Genomic DNA, 16607 nt, shown 5'->3' on the forward strand with positions numbered 1-16607 from the left:
AATGCCTAGATTACGAGCAAATTTAGACAAAGGAAAGGCAGTCTAGCAGGAGGAAAAGAGGGAGCAGATACAAGAGAGAATGTCAGTCACTCACTGTAGTGATTCCCTTACTCCTAGTCCATAGTCCCCTTTCCTCCATACTTGTGGGACATTCCGTCCATCGGGACAGGACCAGAGCACTTTTAAAGCATAAAAAAAAATTACTTGTGACTTCAGGATGGCCGCCGACATGAGATAGACGTGTCGACGGCGCTCTCGAGCCCACAAGCACCAGTAAGCGGTTCCACCACCCCGCAAGACCCGTGCAGGACCTCGGGAGAAGGAGGAAAGGGAGAGAAGATTCCGGGTGAAGTTTCAGACTGGTGGAAAAGGGCAGAGTCTGTCCCCAAGCTGCAACAAAGGGAAGGAGGAGAGCCAGTGAGGAATCCGGGACAGTTGGCCCGGGAGAACGGCAAGCCACTACACCTCGCCCCTCAGGAGGTGGGCGATTGTGGAGGGAAAGCCGCCGTGCCCGTGGAAAGACTGAGAGACCCCAGATGGCAGTGGAATCCGAATTCGCTGGTCCGGGAGGGCAACAAGTAGCCGCTCCGACCGCAATGTGAGAGTGGGCCGGCAGGAGAGACAGCAGCACCCAGGAAAGAGCCATGGGAAGCCCGGGCAGCCGCGGAGAGGAGAGGAGAGGAGAGGAGAGGAGAGGAGAGGAGAGGAGAGGAGAGGAGAGGAGAGGAGAGGAGGGGACGGAGCAGATTCAAAGAACCCACGAGAAAACACCAGGCAGATGGGAAGGCAGGTAAGCCGCCCGATGGCCAGGTGAGGGAGAACGGCACCGGAGATCAAACGCGGTCCCCCGCACGGAGGAGAAAGACAGTGGGGCATCAGAGGACATAACCGGCATGAATAACTGCAGGTGAGCCACCCCCATAGGCCCTGAACATATCCCCAAGCAACGGGGTGGGGGGCTGATGCTGAGAAGGAGCTTGCCCCCCAGCCACGCGGACACAGAGGCAGGGGACCCGACGAGCTGCACAGCCGAGGGGGACTGGGGAAGAACCACAGGGACTCTGGGGACTCCAGGGGAGCATCTGCCACAACATCTAAGGATAGATTAGAGGAGGGCTACCTCAATAAGGAGAGGCGCAAGCACCCAGAGAGTAACGGCACCCAAAACACAAAATGTGCCCACATACTGGGACAGTCAGGATCCATCCTCCTCAATTTACACAGGGGGAAAAGGGAGTATATGCTTAAAGCTCCACGGCCCGGAGCCTAGAGCCCCTGGCAGGCAGGGAAAATAGCTAAGACCAGCCTAACCAGGCGTAGGACTAGAGCAAGCAAGGGGGGGGAACCCAAGCTGTCCCCCAAATTGACCAAAAGCACCCGACCCCAAGGGCAACCTACAGGACACCGCCCTAGGACCTGGGAGAAGCGGGGTGACAAAAGTTGGCAGGACTGGGGAACATCCAGGCCCAAAGAAAGAGAGGGGAAGACATCCCAAGCGGTGAGGGAAGAGGAGAAGTACAGGACTAAATCAAGAAGAAGGCAGGGCAAAGGGGCTGGAGGGCCGGACTAGCCCTGAATGATCAGGATACAGAAGGGGAGATGCCTGGTGCCCCCCCCTGCCAGAAAGGGACCCCCCCCAGAGCAGGAGAGGAGGAACATGGGACCAGGACCGGGGTGGCGAGGCATTCCGTAGCCCCGAAAGGACAGACATGAAAACATGACAAAGGCAGGATGAACAAGGGGGGAGGGGGCTGCCACAGGGAGATGCTCCGGGAACACGCCCGACGATGTGGCTTGCCCAGGGGACCAAGAAGCATCCAGAGATGCCCAGGAGGGAGCAACAGGGCGCAGTACTCTAGAGGACACAGACCCAACGACCCCAATATCATGACAATATTTCCATGGAGAAATGCTCTCCCTACAGGCCACATTGGCAAAGACGTTCCAGGATAAATTCCAATTAATGAGGTCATACCTCAACTCAGTCCTGGTGGAGATAAGGCAGGAAATGGGTCAACTTGGCGAGAGGACGGATCTCCTGCAGAAGGGGCTGGATGAGGTTGACCAAGAAACCATGGCAAACGGCGAGGTTATAGAAAGGCTGGACGTGGCAACGCAAAACCTGGAGCTCCAAATGGAAGACCTGGAGAATGGATCCCAGAGGGTCAATATTAGACTGAAATTACTACCGGAAACTGTGACGGAGCTAAAAGGGAGTCATACAGGGAATCTTTGCGGAATTCCTGGAGGAAACTGACTCAGGCACCGTCGGTTGGATAGGGTTCACAGAGTGGGATGCTTTAACATCATGGATTTAAAAAGGGCAAAGAGGCCCGGTAAGGAGGAGGAGCAGATGTTCCTCGAGAGGAGGGGCTATGTGGGGGAGGGAAGCGGGGGCAGGACAACTGGGAACAGGCATGGTCTGGGTGGAGAGGGGAGCGAGTTAGGCGAGTGGAACAGTGTGCTTTGAAGAGGATCAGAAAGGGGGGAGGGTACAAACAGAAGGGGAATATGGAAGAAGGAATACTAAAACACCAATAGGCACTGATTGCACGCAACAATATATTCAGGTGGTTGACTCATCATGTTAGGGGACTTGACACTCCCCTGAAAAGGAAAAAGCTAGAAAAATTCACAAGGAAAGAGGGTCCTGACATCCTAGGACTACAGGAAACGCACCTCCTGAAAAAACAGATCAGGGAAAGTTACAATATTGAGAATTTGATCAAATATTCCATGCATGAAGCCCGACAAAGTCAGGGGGAGTGGCCTTGGCCAATAAAAACACAATGGACTTCAGGGTAGCAGAGATCATTGGGCACAAGGAAGGCAGGTACATTATAGCTAGAGGGACCCACATGGATTCCCCCTAAACCATAGCTATCTATGCACCCAACACAGGCCAAGAAACATTCATGAGGGGATTCCTAAGAGTGCTGGAAGACAGTGCGAGAGGTCAGATCATAGTAATGGAATATTTCAACTTGGCTTGGCATTGGAGGCAAGATGGGTAAGGGGGAGGAGTAGTGGCATCAGCGGCCCTATGAGACGGGATGGACCGGGTGGGACTAAGGGATGTGTGGCATTGATTGAAGGGAGATGAAGAGGTAAATACCTTCCTCTCGAGTGTACACAGCACGCAATCGAGAATTGATTATATATGGTTGTCGGCGTCCCTTCTGGGGTGGGTCAGGGAAGTAAAGGTGGGACCCATTGGGATAGCAGACCACAAGATAGTCTCCATGCGGATGCAACTACAGAGTAAAAAGGGGGAGTATGGGGGTGGAAATACCTTGGGAGCTTACTAAGGCACCAGTGATTAGGGAGGAAATGGAGGGGAAAATAAGAGTACTTAGAGATGAACAATAGTGAGGACATAAGGGAGAACACCAGATGGACCCGTTTAAAGCCACGATGAGGGGTGGAGTTAATAGCAGCAAAAGTCCAAAGGGAGAAGCAGTGGAGGACGCTGGAAGCACAGGTAGAGGATGAAAGGAAGACTGCAGGGAAGACACCCTCTAGGTCCTCCCTTAGGGATTATAGGCAGGCGATTGGTCAGCTGGGGGTCCTTCGAACAAAGAAAGCCAAAGGGGTGCTTCTTTTTCCGTCAGGAATGCTAAGCTAATAAAGTGGAAGCCCTGCTGACGCGTCTGCTAAGGGGAGCGGGGACTAAAAAAAATGCGATCACTGAAAGATGAAACACAGGGAGCGCCTCACACGCACCAAGGCCATACAAGAATGCCTGGCGTGATTTTATGAGGCACTTTACACATCACAAACCCCCCTGCCCCATCGACAAGCAGGCTTCCCCGAGAGCATTAAACTGCATGAAATAAGTAGGGGCGCCCAAGAAAACACTAAGCCAGGTAATCGCGGAAGATGAGGTACGGAGGGTCATCGGGAATCTACCCCCAATAACGCACTGGGCCCGGATGGCTACACGGTGGCCTTTTACAAACCATTACTTGTCCCACAATTGACAAGACTCTTCAACATATTCAAATATACTGGACACGTTGCCCCTGCCATGGAAGAGGCTAAAATGACCCTAATCCTTAAATCTAATAAAGATCCTTTGGAACGCACCTCATTACAGGCTCATCGCGCTGATCAATGTTGACGCGAAAATGTACACCAAAATATTAGCAAATAGACTAGAGGGGCTTCTTCCAGAACGGATTCACCCGGACCAGGCGGATTTCGTCATGGGAAGGCAAACGGCAGAGAACATCAGGAGGGTGGCACACCTAGTCGAAAAAGCACAGAAAACGGACATCCCTAGGTACTTTTATTGCTAAACGCAGAAAAGGCTTTTGACCACGTGGAGTGGTCCTTTTTGTTTCAGGTCATGGAGAAAATGGGCCTGGGGGAGATTTCTTCAAAATGGTCCAAGCTAACTATCGGGCACCAGTAACGCGTCTGGTGGTCAATGGAACCATGTCACGCCCGTATGATTGGGCAGGGGAACGAAACGGGGGTGCCTACTCTCCCCGTTGGTTTATGCAATCTACCTGGAACCCCTGCTACAAGCAATACGCAAAACGGAAGGGTCACCAGGCGTCCCTTTTGAGGGGCAGCAACACAAAGTCGCGGCGTTCACCGACCATATGCTGCTCTCCCTGATCAGACCCCAGGAAGCCATTCAAGCAGGCAGGGAGCTACTTGAGAAATTTGGGGACGTATCGGGCCTGCATATCAACATTGGCAAGTCCTAGCTGATGAGTCTTATGTTGGGGAAGGGGGACCGAGATACACTGAGACCGTCAACGCTGTTCGTGTGGAGCCCAGGGGGATTAGGTACTTAGGGGTGCATATCACACCAGCTCTCAAGGTGGTACGCAGCCAACTAGGATATCTTGGATAGGGAGGCTGGCAGCGATCAAAAATGGTCACACTGCCCCGCATGTTATACTTATTCCAGGCAATCCCACAGGCGGTACCGGCATACTTCTTCCGGGAGATATGGACACTAGCTAATGAGTTTATCTGTGAGGGCCGGACGTCGAGAATCAACAGGCACCTGCTTATGGCCCCCAGGAGGGAGGTGGGGCTGGCCCTCCCCAACTTCCAGCAGTTCCATGAGGCAACACAACTAAGGGTGATAAGGGAATGGCTCCATGCAGGGGAGGGGAAACAGTGGGTTTGGATGGACCGGGCGTTGGTACAACACGTCCTGAAGTAAGTACTGTGGCTGCCCAGGCAGCACAGACCGAGACACATGTATGCGAGTACCATCATGAAACTAGTAGCGGATATCTGGGACAAGCAAGTTAAAGTGCAGGGAATTGCAACTTTTCCGTCCCCCTTTACGCCGATCTTCAATGATGGAGACGTCTCGTCAGGGACAGAAAAAGGTGCATTCAAGCAGTGGCGAGAGGGAGGATATAGGAAACTACGGGACATGTTCCAGGGGGAGGATATCCTTTCCTTTACAGAGTGCAAAAGTGAATTCACAGGGGGGGGCGGGGAGGGGAGAGATTTAGGTACGCCCAACTAAGACACTGGGTATTGAACCCCCCAATTAAGGAGGCTGCCACCAGAAAGGTAACATCATTTGAAAAGTTCTTCCTGACGAATGACTGGTCAAAGGGGTTGATTTCCAACTTGTATAAAATACTGGAACATGCCACTCCTAGGCAGCATTGGCCATACATGCGTAGATGGGAGCAAATACTGGGGCGAGACCTAGAAAGGGAGGAGTGGGGGAAACTGGAGAAAGATTCCCAAGCTAGCAAGAGCTTCCCAGCTGCAAGAAGCCTGGTACAAAATACTCTATGGGTGGCATTACACTCCATCCCGCCTTCATAATATGTACCCAGAGGGATCCGCGGACTGTTGGAGGGGGTGCAGTAAGGAGGGCACGGCGGAACATATTTGGTGGAGAGGCCCAAAATTCAACCCCTTCTGGAGGGAAGTACAGCAGGCGCAGACCCAGGCGATCAGGGCAGGGGGAGATAGACCACAGGAACAAATACTGTTGGGCCTCAAGGATGGGGTGGGGGAAATTGGAGCCCAAAGGCAAGGAAAAAGCAAGAGTGATCCTGACTATAGCGGCAATGACTATAATTGCACAGAGATGGAAGAGTTTGAATATTCCCACAGCACAAGGCTGGCTACGTAAAGTATGGGAAATTGTAGCCCTGTGTCCTGGCCAGAGGCCCCAGAACACAAAAACCACACCAACTAGTGATGGGGGCAATGGGTCACTTGACTCACTTGTGTCCCTTTGGGACCTATGAACAGGGGCCCTGGCTGGACTCAGTCCTGCCGCCTTTGGTGCCAGGCTCATATAGAGATGTGAGCAGGAACACTGTAGGAGTGCTTTTACTTTATTTCAGTGCAGGAGTGCTTTTATTTTACAAGAACTTTCCAGGAGCTGAAAGCCTTTATTCCAGAGAACATCCTAATGTGCCGACTCATCGTGTGTGGCAGGCAGGCTGAACCTGGTGGGCGTGGCTTCAGAAGCTCAGCTATATAAGATGCTCCATTCTTCAGGCCAGTGCTTTGCGTTACTGTGCACTCGCGTGCAACGTGACGCTCATCGCCACTTGGACCAGTTTACTTACCTTTTAAAACCAGGCGTTCTCCTGCATACTCGCCTCCAGGATACGGGTGCTTCATCTGCAGACTCGCCTCCTAACATCCAGTGATCTTGATCCCGATGCCGCAGCACTGCACTCCGCATCCACGAACTCGGACCCTGTGAAGAAGAAAGACAAGGTTAGAACATCCGTCCTAGGGCTGCTTAGCATTTGAACCCTGCGCGCCCCCTAGTTAACAATTTACCAGCTACTGCACCGCTGCAGCTTCATTCCTCATTCCCTCCGGCTGTTGCCTCGAGCTCCGCAGCTTCTGCCATGCCGGCAACATCACCTTCAAGGGAAGAAAGCAAAAGAGCAAACATCAAAAGTGGAACGGACAGCAATACAGCACAACAAACTTTACAATACAACAAAAACAGACGAGGAAAGACCAAGGCAAACAGGAAAAATTATCTGAAGTAATAGTGGCTTAGTCACAGCAGGACTGGACTACCATGTGCAAGGGACCAGTGAAGGAACTCGGTCCAAATCATACAAGCGCCCCTGCCAGAAGCAGCAGGACGGAGTGCTTGCCAAAACGAATCAACAGGTGAGCTTTCCAGGGACAGCACATACCACGGGTATCAAGGTTTCAGAGAAGGGGTCTGGAAGGGGATCAGGCACACATCACCTATTATCACTAGTCACTACATGTGCAGAGGACGAAGTCGGACCCGAGCGATCTTACCCCCGGGATGGCTGCAACCGTGCCCCAACGTCTCTGCAGAGACCAGGTGGGCGTAACACCCTGGAATGGGCCACGTATGCAATGAATGGTAATGTACAAACTTTGCAAAAGACTGGGGAGAAAACCTGGATTTCCTCAGACTACTTTTGGATCAATTGGTGCCCCCTGCGTCTTCGACTGTTGGCCCTGCACTGAATAACCCCTCACGGATCCTGCCAATGCGGAAAAGGGAAAGACTTGATTACTGCCCTGGGGGGTGGGGTCTTTGTGAGAATGTTATCCCAGTAAAAAGGTATTTAAAAAAAGAAGTGTTCTTTTATTTTTACGCGGGGCCACCCCACATGAAGGCCGCAGAAAAGGGCCAGCGCTCCTCTTAGCAGTTCTTCGCTGCTCGCAGTCTGCCGTTCGCCGTGGAATCCTGCAGGAATCACAAGGTAAGGAGTCCCGCACTCCTGAACTACTCAACTCACTTGCAAAAAGGCAACAGCGTTTACGCACACGTACTCTCCCGAGCGTGATGCTCGCTCTACCCATCCCCACAAGTGCACGCAATACACGCCTACAGTCAAGAACCATGAAATCTGACACTAACCTAAAGGCTCCTTCCTCAGTACTGCATAAATCCCGTAGACGTAGCCACACAGCGAAACCGAGCCCACTAATTAAGCATCGCCTTGACCCATTTGCATTGGATACAATGTCTAAGACTCACGATAACGTGTCACTCACACGATTGAATGTAATCACTACAACCTGCAATTCTTCTACCACTGCCATGCTACCTAATGATGCAAATGCCACTTTATCTGTGTCTATGACCCAGAAAATGCGCACCCCACTGGTTCGGATGCGCCACCCTCAACCATCAATGTCACCCCTGAACCGCACCTCAAATGTGCCCTCATCAACGCCCGATCCATCAATGGATAGACATCCACAACCTCATTACCACCCTAGATTTAGACCTTCTAATGGTCACCGAAATTTGGCTACACGAAGCCTCGGGCCTCGCCCTATCCCTCACTCTCCCACCCGGCTATGCCATCACGAGACGAGATCGCCTGACCACTGGAGGCGGTGTCGCACTCATAGCCAAAGACTCGATCACCATCAGAAAGGCAGACAAAACTATTAACAATAACAGCGACTACCTTCAATTGAAACTCACCATCTCTCAACAATGCACCATCACCCTACACCTCATCTATCGACCACCAGGACCCTTAGGAGACTTCCAGGCCTCCATCACCCACCTCCTGGCGGACAACCTTAAAAAGTCTTCCAAAGCCATTTTGCTTGGAGACATCAACCTTGGCCTGAATGACGCCAAAGACCCCGCGGCCAGAGCTCTTGACACAGCCCTAGCCACCCTAGGATTCGTCAACACCATCACTAACCCCACACACACACGCCCTAGGCAGATCACTAGACTGGATCGCCCACCACAATTGTCCCCTCACAGTCACAGGCAACACCCCCACCCCATGGTCTGACCACCACACCATCACCTTCAACATCCCCACCACGACAACCACTTCCCACTCCCCTCTACCCTTACCTCCAGCCCTTACAAGGAGTGCCCGTCAACTGACCAAAGAATGACTCTTTCCCTTCTTACAGGGACCTGCCTTCAGAGCCCCATTCTCCAACGACCCAGAAACCCTGGGCAAAAACTACGATACTGCCATCACGGCAGCAATCAATACCATCGCCCCACTTAAACCTTGCAATACCAAACCCACTAGACACGCTAATGCGTGGTTCACCCAAGACCTTCTAAAACTATGCATCGACAAACGAGCAGCATTAGCTCTTTGGCAAACATCCCGGGATGATAAAGACAAACTCAACTTCAAATCCCTTGCAAATAATTACAAGAAAGCCATCATTAAAGCCAAAGCTAAATCTTTTGAAGATAGAATCACGGAGGCCAAATCTAACAAGAAGGAAATGTTCGCCATATTCAGGGAACTTGAGACCCCCACACCCACCCCCCCAAAACTTCACCGATAAAGAATGGTGTGACAACATCCAAACAGCCATGAGCAATAAGATCAGCTCCCTCCAAGCCAAAATCGTGAACACCAAACTAATACTTTCCACCCACATTACACCCTCCCCGCCACCACCGCCCCCTCACCCACAGAGGCCCCACCCACCTTCTCGTTTAAAACCATCCAAGAAAAACATGATCAACATCATGAAAAACATAAAACCCTCCAATTGCAAAGGCGACCCCTGTCCTGCCTCCATCATCAAAGACTGCGCAGACACCCTGGCGCCTTTCCTAACAGCCTTCGTCAACGCCTCCTTCACCACAGGGAGAGTCCCCGCATGCCTCAAGGAAGCATGGGTCCGACCCCTCATAAAGAAACCCACACTTGACCCCACCTCCCCTAATAACTACCTCCCCATCACCACTGTCCCTTTCCTCCTCAAGATTCTAGACAAAGCAGCCTACCTGCAGGTCCAGCACTTCCTTGAAGAACAGAACCTCCTTGGACTGAGACAATCCGGCTTTCGCCCCAGGCACGGGACAGAGACTGCCCTACTCGACCTCAAAAACCAAATGGACGACGCAAGGGACCAAGGCAAACCTATCCTGCTCCTTCTCCTGGATCTGTCGGCAGCCTTTGATCTTGTAGACCACGACATCCTCTGCCACCACCTCTCCTCCACAGCCAACTTCTCTCAAGAAGCCACCACATGGATCACCTCCTTCCTCCAAGGCAGGACCATGCAGGTCTTCTCTGACCTAACCACGGCATCACCCTCCATCATGCTATGTTGGGTGCCCCAAGGCTCCTGCCTCTCCCCCACCCTCTAACATCTTCACCCGCCCCCTCTTCCTCATCCTTGACGCCATGGGCATCACGCCGACGATACACAGATCCTTCTCACTCTGACAGGCGACTATGACACGGACTCTGCTACCCTCAACAACATTTACAACACAATTCAAATGTGGATGGCTATCAACGGCCTCTGCCTTAACTCCGACAAAAATGAGCTCCTACTCGTAGGCTCCCCTGACACCATCAAGAAACTTGACGCACAGTTTAGTCACTTCACTATTGACTCAATCAGGATCCCAGTACTAGACACAGTAAAAACACTAGGCGTCTACTTGGACTCCAACCTATCCATGACCAGACAAGTAAACGCCATCGCCTCCTCTGCTGCTTACCATGCAAAACTCCTTAACGCAATCAGACCTTATCTGTCAAAAGAAACATGCACTAACATAGCCAGGGCCATTACTGGCTCGCGGTTTGATTACTGCAATATTCTCTTCCTAGGGACCTCCAACAAAAACCTTGAGAAGCTCCAAGTAATACAGAACAGTGCCCTGCGTGCTGCACAAGGCATTGCCAAGAGAGAGCACAACACCGCTGCCAGAAAAGCATCCCACTGGCTCCCCATAAAGGAAAGGATCTTATTGAAAGTGCTAAGCATCACCCACAAATGTGTCCATCTTGCCGCCCCAATGTACCTTTCCCAGAGGATCCACCCGGTCTCCTCCGCAAGACCCACTAGGTCACCCTATGCCAGCATGCTCTCAGTACCCAGGGTAAAAAGAGCCAGAGCAGGGGGCTCCAGCTTCCCGTACCTCGCTGCCGTACACTGGAACACCCTCCCTAGCTCCCTGCGCTCTGAACCCTCACTGGCAGCCTTTTGGAAAGCCTTGAAAACGACCCTGTTCATCTAACAAACATATGGCCTAGCCCTCATGAATGTCATGTATGATGCATTACGTGGTATGACACCACCTATATCTGATCACAGGTCACTGCCTCACTGTAACCCAAGGCACAACCTGTACCCATTGTAACTAAGTTTTCCTTACAAGTAACAGTGCCACAATGCCCCTGGGCTGTCTGCGCGCTACATAAATGTAATAAATAAATGACCGTAGCCCCGTCATCCTGAGCTCCGACCCACGCATCGCCCTTCAGTCCTTTCTTTCGCCAGGTCCAGGACCATTTAGCAACAATAGAGGATACTTACTAGAGGGGACGGCTGTCTGGCATATGGAGGGAAGGGGACTATGGACTAGGAGTAAGGTAGTCACTACGGTGAGTAACTTGGTCATACTCCTACGCCCCATCCCCTTTCCTCCATACTTGTGGGTGATTCCCAAGCACTAACCATAGGCAATCCGAGTGGATGGAAATTTCCCTCATAAGAACACATTTTTGAGAACTGCCTGGCCAACTTGGGCAGCAGCCCGGGAGCTCAGGGCAAGACAATGTCTACGCTGAAGGGGAGGCCGGCGTAGCAGCCATGGCTATGGACTCCCAATTGACATTTTTGGAAGGCAACAGCAGCCACTTTGTCACAGACAAGATGTGCATGAATGCCCTTTGTGGGCTGAAGGTCTAGAGTTTTGTAGGCCTCGGAAATACATGAAGCTATCCAGCGAGAGATGGATGCTTTTGAGGCTGGTATCCCTTTTGGGTCACCAAGCGTAAGGAAGCGTTGTGAAGAACTTCTAAGTTTGCTCATTCTGGTGAGGTAAAACCTCAGAACACGCTTGACTTCTAAACGCTCTCTGCATCGGAGACCGGGTTAGGGAACAAAACTGGTAAATATATTGGTTCAAATGGAATTCAGAAACCAACTTAGGAAGGAAAGAAGGGTGAGTACGAAGCACAACTTTATCCTTGTTGAAAGTTAGGGATGGATGTTTGACAAAGAGCTTGAAACTCACTTATTCGTCTCGCAGATGTTACAGCAGTCAAAAAGGCCACCTGCCAAGAAAGGTGCTTGAGATCATAGTGGCCATAGGTTAAAAAGGTTTGACATATTGCAGAGCCCAGCACCTGCACGTTTCCTTATCACGCGGGCATCATGTTTTAATGTAAACTGGATTGGTGCATGCTTGCTACATTGCCTATTGCACAAGTAATGAAGCTGTTGCTAAATGGGAAGGGCAAGTCAGGCATTCCGGGTGCATTGCGAGGACAGACCGGTCAGTACAGACTAAAGTGGAAGGGAAAGTCACCCCTCCGAATACAGAGAATTCAATACCAAATGGCAACACACGTTTGAATTGTAAACATGGAGGCGTTAAGCAATGGCTATGTTCAAGTCCTAAAAGAGCTCAAAGACGCAGTGCCCAATTCACTACGGGTTTTTTAATGGGATGCACTAATTGAAAAACACTTATGTATCAGACTCTCGTTCCTCACCAGTGAAAGCCCCATCTCCAACCAACTACGGAGACGGTGCTTACTGGCCACAGAGTAGCGCTTTGAATCAAGGCATGGGGGCAACATAAAGCGCTTGACAAGATCTGGGCTGCCTTTCCGGACTGGTGTGGTGGAAAGGACAAAGGGGAAACTAGGAGGGTAAACATGATGCACGGAGTCATTATGTGTTCCTCATCTACCCGATTTCAGAGGTTGAAATCAAACATTACAAAAGCGGAACAACTGACATAAAAGGGGGCTAAGCGCTAGAAGTCAATAATAACTTGTATTTATAAAGTGCTTGCTACTTCTGCTTTGCAGTGCTGCAAGTAACAGGAAATGGAAGTGCCATCAGTGTATTGACTTGGGAAAGCTGGGAGGATGCGAGGCCCCGCTCGGAGGTTGCAGATCGCACAATATGGGTTTAATGGGTCAAACATTAAAACCCTTTTGTCTCCACTCCTGTTGTGCATGTTACTCCCAGCCCTACTCTGTAAAAGGCACAACGGGGAGTGGAGACAAAAGGGTGTTAATGGTGGGGATGCCGTGCCATCAAGTCAGGCAGCTGTGACTAACACAAGTGCCAGCCAGCCACAGCTTTGCGCAAACTAGTTTGAGCGAAGCTGTGACTGCCCAGCACTTCTGTCAGTCACAGCTGCCTGACTTGATGGCAGCTGGCTCATCTCCCGTCGCGGCTGTGGCGGGACAATGACCCGCCGTCCAGTGGTGGGACCAGAGGGCCCCGGCTCAGCCTCACTTTTTGGACCTGGCCCACTTAAAGCACTGTTCTCGGGCTTAAATGCTGAACTTGAACTCTTCGATCTTAGCCCTCTTATGATCCAGTTTACGAAAGCTTGGTTCCAAAGTTCCTGGAGCTCTTTCGACCAGGGCACTCACAGGTGGAATGATCTTCTTACACACTCGCAGATATCTTCGTTCCGGGGTTCCAGAGATATGTCCACTGCCAGGTTGTTCAGTTTCTGTATCACAAGTGTTAATACTTGGATCCTGTTGTACATTTTGATCATCATTTTCTTCATCAGTGTCGTAAGTCGACAAGTTTATTAACGCCATCATGTCTTCATTATCACTACTTGTTACACCGGCACCAGACACCTCATCATTTTCTTTAATAAGAGGTGGAGCTTTTGTGATGGGGGCAGATGTTTTCACCGTATTAGATTTAAAGGTAACATTCAGAGCCTTATTTCTTGGGAATTTTTCGAGAGTTATTAGCATTGCAGCTCTTTATTTTAACTTCATTGTTGGTCTTTCACTTGCATCGATTTGACAGCTCTCACTTTGCTACATTGTGCTTTCGTAGGATGAAATATTGAGTAATGGCCACCATTTTCGTTATTTTTATCCATCAAATCACTCACAGGGCTTTGTGGGTTACCAATCAGTCCCTCACTATTCGCTGAAGTAGATGTTTTAGGGCTTGATGCTTCATCTGGTTGATCCAGCGCAGCCATACTTGTGGTGGCCAAATAATTTTACTCTGTCTCGAACCGTTTTCTTGGTTTTCGTTCAAAGTGGGGTTTGTTAGATCCTTTGTTCGCGGGACTACACCTATAGAGCTATGTTATTGTGACCATTTTCAGGCTTGGGTGCTTCAAGACCCTTGTCAATCGCGCCCCTTTCATATTGTGTCCCAACATAAGGCGGTGAGGACCACATTCAGATCTTATTTGGGATGACGGGCCGTAAACCGTCAGATAAAGGTGAAGACCTGCAAAATGTCTCTTGATGACTGTTTGCCAGTGAAAAAGAGCAACAGTCTGTAGACGGATAAGCCACAATGGCGGATAAATGTCTTGCATGATCTGCCAGAGGCTGCAAGGTCAGATGCAAAAGACAAGACCCTGTCAATGGAAGTCTGTCTGGGACCAAGCTCTTTGGCTAGACACCAATGACCAAATCGGAGCCAGTTGCTCCTGTACTGATCTCTGGTAGAGGGCTTACGTGCCGCTTGAATTATACGCATGTTAGCCTCGGAGGTTTAATTGCGCTAATGATCAGAACTCTGGCACCAAGCTGAAGGATTGTGGGGAGCAGTGCCACAACTGGTGATTGCTCTGGTGAATGTTGGTAATCTGCGGCAACCTGATCGTAGAGGACACCGATAGGTGCTTCAGTTCTGAAAACCATAACTTGGCTGGCCATCAAGGAGCAATGAAGAGGAGGGTGCAGTTTGAGGCACTCCTGAGTTTCCAGAGCAACCAGTGAATCGGCAGCAAAGGAGGAAAAGCGTAAGCCTTCGTTTTGTCCGATGGGATCTCGAGAGCGTCCCCAAGGAAGACACTGAGCCATCCCGGGAAGCATAAAGAGGAAGTTTCTGGTTTGATGAGGTTGCAAAGGTGGAAGATCTTGGTGAGAACATCAGTGTTCATCTCCCACTTGTAACTCGCTGCAGATTGGCGGCTGAGGGAGTCTGCGGCCACATTGATGTGACCTGGAATGTGCCCAGCTTGAAGCCATACATTGTGTTGGATCACTTAATTCCAATTTTGGATAGCTAGGTCCACCAGAGGAGGACACTTGGTGCCCCCCCTCACCCCCCCTGTTTGTTGATGTAGAACATTGCTACGGAATTGTCAGTGCGAATTCGAACCACGCTGTTGGTGATAAGAGGGTTGAATAGCCTTGAGCGCCAGAAAAACTGCTATGAGCTCTAGGTAATTGATCTGGAACCTCCTGCCCTGGGGCTTCCACAAATTATACACCTTGAAGTGATGCAGTGTTGTTCCCCAGCCCAGACAGGAGGAGTCTGTAGTAACCATTACTTGTCGGCAGGTCTCCTGGAAGGTGGACCCCACTGCAAGGTTGCTGGCGGTCGACTACCATTGAAGATCCGCCGTCATGCAGGATGGGACTGGAATCATCTTGGAGTCCGGATCTGTAGCCTGGGACAAGCGGCTCCCAAGAGCAAGCTGAGTGCACCTCGTCTTCAGGCATGCAAGAGGTGGAGCTAACACGCAAGAGGCCATGAGGCGCAGGAGTCTCTGAAACCTCCAGGCCGACATGTGCGAGGACTGGAGGAAGAGCTGGCTCATGGTTGAAAGGTCCGCAATCCTGTCCTCCGTCCAGAACACTGTTACTGACGGTATCCCAGTGGAAACCCAGATAAATCGGGTCTTGAGCAACCGTCATTGACGATTTCCGCCAGTGCAAGATGGAACCGGAGCTGAAGGAGTGACTGAAGATTGGCCGTAGCGGATTGTGGGCAAGGACTGCGCAGAAGCCAATGGTCCAAGTATGGATATACATGAACTCTCTGCAGTCTGAGGAAAGCTGTGATGACCGATATCCTCTTCGTAAAGAGACACAGCGCTGAGCTGAGACTAAATGGTAGCACTCGATACTGGAAGTGTTCTGTTCCCACGGAGAACCGCAGATATTTTCAATGCGGTCTCCAGATCAGGATATGCATGTGGGCATCCTGAAGGTCTACTATGCTGAGCCAATTCCTCTTCCGGAGTGAGAGGACTTTATCTGGCTGGGCGTAATCATCTTGAATTTCTCTTTGGGTACAAAGATTGAAATTGGAGAGGTCGAGGATAGTGCGCAGGCCAGCCTGGTTGTGTTTGGGCACTGTAAACACATGGGAGTAATAGCCCTCGCATTGCTCCCACAAGGGAATAGGCTCCACTGCTCGAGTTCTAGAGGTTTCTGTGCCTCGGCTCTAAGGGAAGGCGACCCGGTCTGTTGAAGATATATGGCATTCATAACGCACCTGTACATAAGAGTTTCAAGGTCAAGGCGCTACAAAGCAAGGTAGGGGGACAAAGGGAAGACTGAGACGACTATCTTACTAGTGACCAAGTGACATTGAGATTGTGCAAGTGCAGGGGAGAGGGGTGGGAAAGTGCGAGGGGACAGTGCAGTACATGGGATCAAACAATAACAAGAAGTGCAGCCAACTTGTTGAAAGTGCAAGGGTAGGTGCAGACAGCAGGTGTCCAAGTGCCGGTAGGGGGACTGTAGGGTTACAGATACAGACCCAAGACCATGCCCTGGCCGCATTGGGCAATGGCAATGGCAGTGGTATACAAACTTTTATGTTGAGCCCCCTGAATTAAAAAGTTGTTGGTAGTGTCCCCTCCCCAAATGCAAGGACTGCTTGTATTTTATATTCAAAGCAGT

The 16607-nt window shown here is 50.8% G+C and overlaps 1 protein-coding gene across 1 annotated transcript in view; it reads left to right on the top strand.

The window, feature by feature from the left end:
* Positions 1-16607, top strand: part of NAA15 (N-alpha-acetyltransferase 15, NatA auxiliary subunit) — a 1171626-nt gene that overhangs the window by 130134 nt on the left and 1024885 nt on the right. The gene's annotated exons all lie outside the window — the stretch shown is intronic.

The sequence above is a fragment of the Ambystoma mexicanum genome, chromosome 6q (assembly GCF_040938575.1).
Source record: "Ambystoma mexicanum isolate Mex_15411 chromosome 6q, UKY_AmexF1_1, whole genome shotgun sequence".
NCBI lineage: Eukaryota > Metazoa > Chordata > Amphibia > Caudata > Ambystomatidae > Ambystoma > Ambystoma mexicanum.